The sequence below is a fragment of the Schistocerca nitens genome, chromosome 6 (genome assembly GCF_023898315.1).
Source record: "Schistocerca nitens isolate TAMUIC-IGC-003100 chromosome 6, iqSchNite1.1, whole genome shotgun sequence".
In the NCBI taxonomy this organism is placed as follows: domain Eukaryota; kingdom Metazoa; phylum Arthropoda; class Insecta; order Orthoptera; family Acrididae; genus Schistocerca; species Schistocerca nitens.
In genome coordinates this window covers 473,193,729-473,202,457 of record NC_064619.1, presented here as the reverse complement: position 1 = coordinate 473,202,457, position 8,729 = coordinate 473,193,729, and positions in this window count along the sequence as shown.

Below are 8,729 nucleotides of genomic sequence, written 5' to 3'. Positions count from 1 at the left end.
CTTTTGAAGCTTTTGTGCTGATTAATTTGTTGTCGCAACCAACGTTAAGTCACATAGTTTATCCACTTTAAACAAAATTATAACTACAAATTATCATTATTGTGACAGAAACGTGTTGATAACAAACTGGCACACGTTTCTTAAGAGGAATAATGTAACTATACCCCTTCACTTTCTACGAAGCAGATTTTTCAAAACGTAAACAGAATTTTAATTAATGATGATTTAGATGGAAATATCAAGGCATCAAATCAACTACATAAAAAGTGAAGCTTTGCTGGTATATGCTGTAACCTTAATAAGTGTAGCTGCCTCATCTGACTATTAAATTAAATTTTTGACTAGACGAGAAAATGTGTTTCGTCTACTAGCGACATTTGACGTTACTAACAAAAGTATGTAGCTTAGCATATGCATATTGTGATCCTACTCAAGGACATGTCAATCACCCTTCTATCTCATTTGTTTAAACAGTTACTAATTTTATAAGATTTGTCACACTATTTATTCTATGATTGTGGTCATGATTGTCTTCCACAGTACCTGCTAGGTACCATTATTTTTATTATGTCTTAATCGTACTGCGCCAGGGGCATTCCGTTTTTATTTACAAATCATCATCAGTGGTTGTTCTGTAAATATTTGATACCTAATATAATTCAATATTCTGCTATTTATAGATTTAAAAGAAAAAAGCGTATTAAAGCAACCAAATATAGAAACCTATTATATGTTAATAGGGTATACATAAAACGTTTCTATACTTTACTATTTACAGATTTTCTAACAAAAGCTATTTTGTATCTATATTTTATCTACAAGTAACTAAATAGAGAAATATTTAACGTATACTAACTAACGGAAACCAAAAGGTAAAAAATTTGTTATCAGATTCTAGAATCGATAGCTCTGTTACCAATAATCTATTGCCCTGAAGAACTGTCTCAGGCAGAATATATAGTCTACTGGAGATACACAAGGACAGGTGCCTGCTGAGTCTTATAGCGAAAAGCATTAGCACTCGAACTTCTTTTTTGGTAAGTTAGTTATCAGGGAAATTGAGACATCTAGTTTTGTGAAAGATTAGAAACATTTTTAATTTTACACACGTGATTGACGTTGTAAACTTTGATGTGAAATTCTCATTTCTGGACAACCCAATAGCACATACCGTAGAGCTCATAGGGAACAAAGCTGTTCCACACGTGTGTGACCTGATCGAATTATGCTTACGATCTAACGATTTTAATCACAATGGAGAACTTTATGAAGAATTCAAAGGTGTTGCTATGAATTGACCTTTGCTGCCAGAAGCAGCTGCCGTTTTTATAGAACATTTTAAAGCACAGGCACTAAGTAAAATGCCACAAAGGCCCTCATTTAGGTTCCACTGTATGGATAGTATATATTTGTTCTATCGGCACACGTTTAGAAGCGCTTCATAGATTTCACAGTATTTAAATGAGATTCATCCCAAAATTAACTTCACTTTGGAAGAAGTGACTGAGGTCGTTCTCTGGTCCTAGATGGGTTGATGTATAGGGGTCTGGACAACACTCTGACACATAACGTATAGAAAGTTCAGTGCATATCTTAGCCAAGTGATAGAGGATGAAAGATCATTATGAAAGATTTTACAAAGCAGGTTCATATTGGGATAATGGGGGGGAGGGGGGGAAGGCCAAATTGATAAGGATCTGGGTTGCAATATTGAATGCTGCCTAGTAAAAATAGCACCTGCAATGGACCATATAAATGTAGGCTTTGTGGATGCTATGGAAGTATGACTGGACCCAATTGAATAGCTCGGGAGGGTCAGTAAGGAAGCAGATCAGCTTCTTCAGACAGATACTTTTTGTCAAGAATAGGTGTGGTTGCTTTTGATGTTATTGGTAGGTGGAACTTCACAAGGCATCGCCTGCATCTCAGTAGGAAATGGAAGGTTAAATTGGCCAGAATGACAGCAAAATCTTTAAGGGGAGGCACTGAATCTCTTGGGAATATCGTTTTCTTTAGGCTAAGGTTAGTGTCCAATGATTCAAAATGGAATGAAATTAAGCTTAAAGAGAGGCACAGACAGGGCGTACCACAAAATCACCATAAAGTACATTGAAAAATATCATTAGTATGTCACAAGGTTCTCATAAAAGCACAGTGAAAAGTAATGTTAGTATACAGCATCAAAATATCAGGGGATTACAAAAAAAGTAAATAAGCTTCTTGGTTTTTTTTTATAATATGTAGAAACTGAGGATGAAATAGATTTACTATGCCACACGGAACATCATATAGTCACAGGTATCGAAAAGGTAAATATAGGTGGATGTAAGCTTTGAGAACATGTCAGTAGCGACACTGTGGAGAGAGGAGGAGTTGCCAGACATTTTAAAATTGATCATAGTGTGAAAAATGTAGAAACTAAAAAATTTTGTGTTGATCAACATACAGAATCATGTGCACAGGAGCTTCAAATAAATGGTACTTTTATAGCTGTAGTTGTGTGTAGGTCCTTACTAGGAAATTTTCTACTATTTTTGAAAATCTTGGATTCTTTGTCGTGCCATCCGTCAGACACAGGGAAGAAAATTATTGTTTGTGAGGATTCCAATGTAGATTTTCTGAAAGATTCTGACTGAAAGCTTGACCTTGAAGTATAACTTTGTTCCTTCAGTTTGTCATTAGTTATTGGTTTTCCTACTTGGGTAGTACACGAAAGCAGCACACTGATAGATAACGTTTCTATAGATCAAGATAAATTTAATGAAATTATAACCTTTCCTACTGAGAATGGTTTGTCTGATCATGATGTATAGCCAATTACAGTATATGACATAGCTCCATACAGCAATGCAAAACTGTGCTCCGAAATAGTGCATTCAATTAACAATTTAACAATTGCAAGTTTTAGGGAAAGTTTGCAACATTTAAACTGAGATGAGGTCTACAGGAAATCTGATTCTGATCTAATATTTAACCTATTTCATGATACCTTTTTGAGTGTATTTGAAAACATTTTCCTTAAGAAGACAATGGAACATAATTGTAAGAAATCAACTAAAAAACTATAGCTTACTAAAGGGATAAAAATAACTTGTAAAAACAAAAGGAAAATGTATCTTATAGACGGAAGGTGTAATGGTACAGAAACAGTCAAACATTATAAAAACCACTGCACTGTATTCAGAAAAGTTATTAAAAAGTCCAGAGTATGTGCATTATGTTTTAGATTAGCACTTCTGATATTAAAATTAAAGCAATTTCGAATGTAGTTAAATGGAAATAGGGCAACCGAGAGCGCGGGAAGACGGTATGTCTATCAAACTCAATGTCTGTTAACAAAAAAGTCAGAAGTAAAAGATACATTACAGGCCATTAAAATTGCTACACTACGAAGATGACGCGCTACAGACGTGAAATTTAACCGACAGGAAAAAGACGCTGTGATATGCAAATGCTTAGCTTTTCAGAACATTCACACAAAGTTGGCGCCGGTGGCGACATCTACTACCTGCTGACATGAGGAAAGTTTCCAACCGATTTCTCATACACAAACAGCAGTTGACCGGCGTTGCCTGGTGAAACGTTGTTGTGATGCCTCGTGTAAGGATGAGAAATGCGTACCATCACGTTTCCGACTATGATAAACGTCGGATTGTAGCCTATCGCGATTGCGGTATATCGTATCGTGACATTGCTGCTCGCGTTGGTCGAGATCCAATGACTGTTAGCAGAATATGGAATCGGTGGGTTCCGGAGGGTAATACGGAACGCCGTGCTGGATCCCAACGGCCTCGTATCACTAGCAGTCGAGATGACAGGCATTTATCCGCATGGCTGTAACGGATCGTGCAGACACGTCTTGATCCCTGAATGAACAGATGAGGACGTTTGCAAGACAACAACCATCTGCACGACAAGGTCGATGACGTTGGCAGCAGCATGGACTATCAGCTCGGAGACCATTGCTGCAATTAAACGTCATTTTTTCTGATGAATCCAGGTTCTGTTTACAGCATCATGATGGTCGCATCCGTGTTTGGCGACATCGCGGCGAACGCACATTGGAAGCGTGTATTCGTCAACGCCGTACTGGCGTATCACCTGGCGTGATGATATGGGGTGCCACTGGTTGCACGTCTCGCTCACCTCTTGTTCGCATTGACGGCACTCTGAACAGTGGACGTTACATTTCAGATGTGTTACGACCTTTGGCTCTACCCTTCGTTCGATCCTTGCAAAACCCTAAATTTCAGCAGGATAATGCACGACCGCATGTTGTAGGTCCTGTACGGGCCTTTCTGGATACAGAAAATGTTCGACTGCTGCCCTGGCCAGCATATTCTCCAGATCTCTCACCAGTTGAAAACGTCTCGTCAGTGGTGGCCGAGCAACTGGCTCGTCACAATACGCCAGTCACTACTTTTGATGAATTGTGGTATTGTGTTGAAGCTGCATGCGTACCTGTACCTGTACACGCCATCCAATATCTGTTTTTCTCAACGCCCAGGCGTATCAAGGCCGTTATTACGGCCAGAGGTGGTTGTTCTGGGTACTGATTTCTCAGGATCTATGCACCCAAATTCCGTGAAAATGCAATCACATGTTAGTTCCAGTATAATATATTTCTCTAATGAATACCCGTCTATCATCTGCATTTCTTCTTGGTGTAGCAGTTTTAATCGCCAGTAGAGTATTTTTAATAATTTTTTTAGCGTTGTAGAAAAAATAGCGTCCAACTAATAATTAGTAAATGAAAGGCTGTATATGGAAGACGCAATGCCTGTGCAATTTGATATAACTGAAATTCAACCCACCTCTCCTACTGAAATTAGGAAAATAATAAATTCACTTAAAAGGAAAATCTTGCATGGAACTGATGGCATTTCCAATAGAGTACTAAAAGCTTATCCCAACAGGTAAGTAGGTTTCTCATCTACATACATAGTAACTCACCGAAACAGGGAATTTTTTCCTATATATTGAAATATACTACTGTAAATCATTGCATGAAAAAGGGGATATGTCTGCTGCTAACAATTACCCCCTAACTTCACTTCTGACTGCTTTATCAAAAGTTCTTGGAAAAGTAATGTATTCAAGAGTAGCTTTACATATTTGTGAAAATGAAGTTGTAACAAAATGTCATTTTGGTTTTCAGAAAGGATTTTCAACAGAAAATGCTATATATGCTTTCACTGATCAGATATTAAATGCTCTGAATAACCGAAAATCAGCCATTGGGATATTTTGTGATCTCTCAAAGGCTTTTGACCATGTGTATCATGAAATTCTTTGGGATAAGCTTAAGTGCTGTGGTATGAGTGGAACAGTAAACAAATAGTTTAATTCACATTTAACTGGAAGAATGCAGAAGGTCAAATTTAGCAGTACAGATAGTTTGAAAAAACCAGCAGAGTCCTCGAAGTATGGAGATACCAAGAATGGTGTCCCACAGGGTTCAGTCTTGGTACCCATATTTATGATGATGATGAGGGTAACTGTTGATAGTGGAGACCAATGACGATGTTCATGACTGTGGTGCCCACAAGTCTCACGACAGCGATTTCTTCTGACGTAACACAGCCCTGAGTGACCAGGGGGTGGGGGACGTTCACCTCTTCACGTCGCACCTTAATGTTGGGGGGGGGGGGGAGATATAGTCAATATTGTTGTAGCTAGTACATTACCTTGCAGATGTTAGCGACTCCACCTTCAATCCTGGGTTTGTACCTCTCTGCAACACTTCTCAATGGTAGTAAAGGCCCTCCGTAATATCCTCCATGTTGTTCCGAAGCTTTCTAGCGATTTAATTGATTGATATTCTTATCAGGCGAGGTGGAATTATTTATAATAGAATTACCATCTTTCAGTCGTTAAATGCTGACTTTTTTTTTACTAAACTCTGGTTGCTTCAAGTATGTTCCATTGACCACTCAAGGATTATACTCCACTTAGCTTCGATGCATGTGATACCAGTACATAAACTGGAAGTAAATGCAGGCTTGAGCACATTCGGTCATACAAAGCATTAATGAATCCCACATACAAAAATAAACACATTCAAGATAGAAATTACTGTGCACAGCTACAATATTAAGATTATACAATGGTTTCATAGAGTTCTTAAATAAACAATTAGCTGAAAGTTACATACAGTACAAGAACTTGGAACATGGTGTACAATGTACCATACAGTCGCCAGTCACATTAATGTGACCACCTGTCAGAAGCCTGAATAATCATGTTTTACAGCATGGGCCGCTGCGAGACGTGCAGGAACAGTGACAGTCTCGTTCTGGAAGGTAACGACAGGGACATGAAGCCACGCCGACTCCGATGCTGTGGTCAGTTACACTATGTTTCTCATTTGAGGATCCGTGGCGCAAACAGCTCATCTTGGTGTTCTTCCAACCAGGCACGTACACTACGAGCTGTGCTACACATTGCATTGACCTGTTCGTAGATGCCATAGTGCCAAGGAAAAACAAATTGGATGTAGGGACAGACATGGTCCCAAGGATGGATGCGTGCTTATGTTGATCTATAGTGCCTTCCAGTATGACGATATCACCCTGGGAATGAAAAGAAAACATTACCCAGACCATAAAGCTCCAAAGAGTATCTCATGGCATTTTCTTTCAGAAGTTTCACACCGTACGCGCCGAAGGCCATCTGCCCGATGGAACATAAAACGTGATTCATCTAGAAATGTCCCCTGTCGGAACGCAATGGGTGTCCAGTTGCGGTAGTGTTCTGTAAATTCCAGCGTTCGATGCCGATGAACAGCCCATTCCAGAAAAAACAGCTGAAGATATTGTTAAGGATGTCTTTCAAACAATTATTAAGTGGTTCTCAAAAATGGACTCTCCCTTAATTTTGAGAAAACTCGCTATATCCAGTTCTGTACACCGAATAGAGCCATACCGACAATTGATGGAGCATACGAACAGGGCTCAGTTAACAGGGTAGATTTCTCCAAGTTTTAGGGTCTTCACATTGATGACAGCTTGAACTGGAAGAATTATATTACTGAGCTTCTCAAACAATTAAGTTTTGTAAAACAAAAGCAGACAGGCGCTTTTCATTTATTAAGTTCAACTTCTTTCGCTCTTCGTACACTACTGGCCATTAAAATTGCTACACCACGAAGATGACGCGCTATAGAAGCGAAATTTAACCGACAAGAAGAATATGCTGTGATATGCAAATGATTAACTTTTCAGAACATTCACAAAAAGTTGGCGCCGGTGGCGACACCTACAACGTACTGACATGAGGAAAGTTTCCAACCGATTTCTCATACACAAACAGCAGTTGACCGGCATTGCCTGGTGAAACGTTGTTGTGATGCCTCGTGTAAGGAGGAGAAATGCGTACCATCACGTTTCCGACTTTGATTAAGGTCGGATTGGAGCCTACCGCGATTGCGGTTTATCGTATCGCGACATTGCTGCTCGCGTTGGTCGAGATCCAATGACTGTTAGCAGAATATGGAATCGGTGGGTTCAGGAGGGTAATACGGAACGCTGTGCTGGATCCCAACGGCCTCGTATCACTAGCAGTTAAGATGACAGGCATGTTATCCGCATGGCTGTAACGGATCGTGCAGCCACGCCTCGATCCCTGAGTAAACAGATGTGGACGTTTGCAAGACAGCAACCATCTGCACGAACAGTTCGACGACGTTTGCAGCAGCATGGACTATCAGCTCGGAGACCATGGCTGCGGTTACCCTTGACGCTGCATCACAGACAGGAGTGCCTGCGATGGTGTACTCAACGACGAACGTGGGTGCACGAATGGCAAAACGTCCTTTTTTTTCGATGAAACCAGGTTCTGTTTACAGCATCATGATGGTGCTTCCGTGTATGGCGACATCGCAGTGAACGCACTTTGGATGCGTGTATTCGTCATCCCGATACTGGCGTTTCACCTGGCGTGATGGTATGGGAAGCCATTGGTTACACGTCTCGGTCACCTCTTGTTCGCATTGACAGCACTTTGAACAGTGAACGTTACATTTCAGATGTGTTACGACCCTTGGCTCTACTTCCCACCCGTGGCTCTACCCTTCATTCGATCCCTGCGAAACCCTACATTTCAGCAGGATAATGCACGACCGCATGTTGCAGGTCCTGTACGGGCCTTTCTGGATACAGAAAATGTTCGACTGCTGCCCTGGCCAGCACATTCTCCAGATCCCTCACCAGTTGGGAACGTCTGGTCAATGGTGGCCGATCAACTGGCTCGTCCCAATGCGCCAGTCACTACTCTTGATGAATTGTGGTATTGTGTTGAAGCTGCATGGGTAGCTATACCTGGACACGCCATCCAAGCTCTGTTTGACTCAATGCCCAGGCGTATCAAGGCCGTTACTACGGCCAGAGGTGGTTGTTCTGGGTACTGATTTCTCAGGATCTATGCACCCAAATTGCGTGAAAATGGAATCACATGTCAGTTCTAGTATAATAGATTTGTCCAATGAATACCCGTTTATCATCTGCATTTCTTCTTGGTGTAGCAATATTAATGGCCAGTAGTGTACAATGGCTAGTCTTCGTAATAAAGAGATGAGTTTCCTAACGTACTTTGCATACATCCACTCAATAATTTGTTATGGATTAGTTTTTTGGGGTAAGTCACCAGTTAGACATAAAGTGTTGATTGCACAAAAGAGAGCAGTCAGAATAATTTGTGGTGTTCACCCAAGGACGTCATGCAGGCACCTA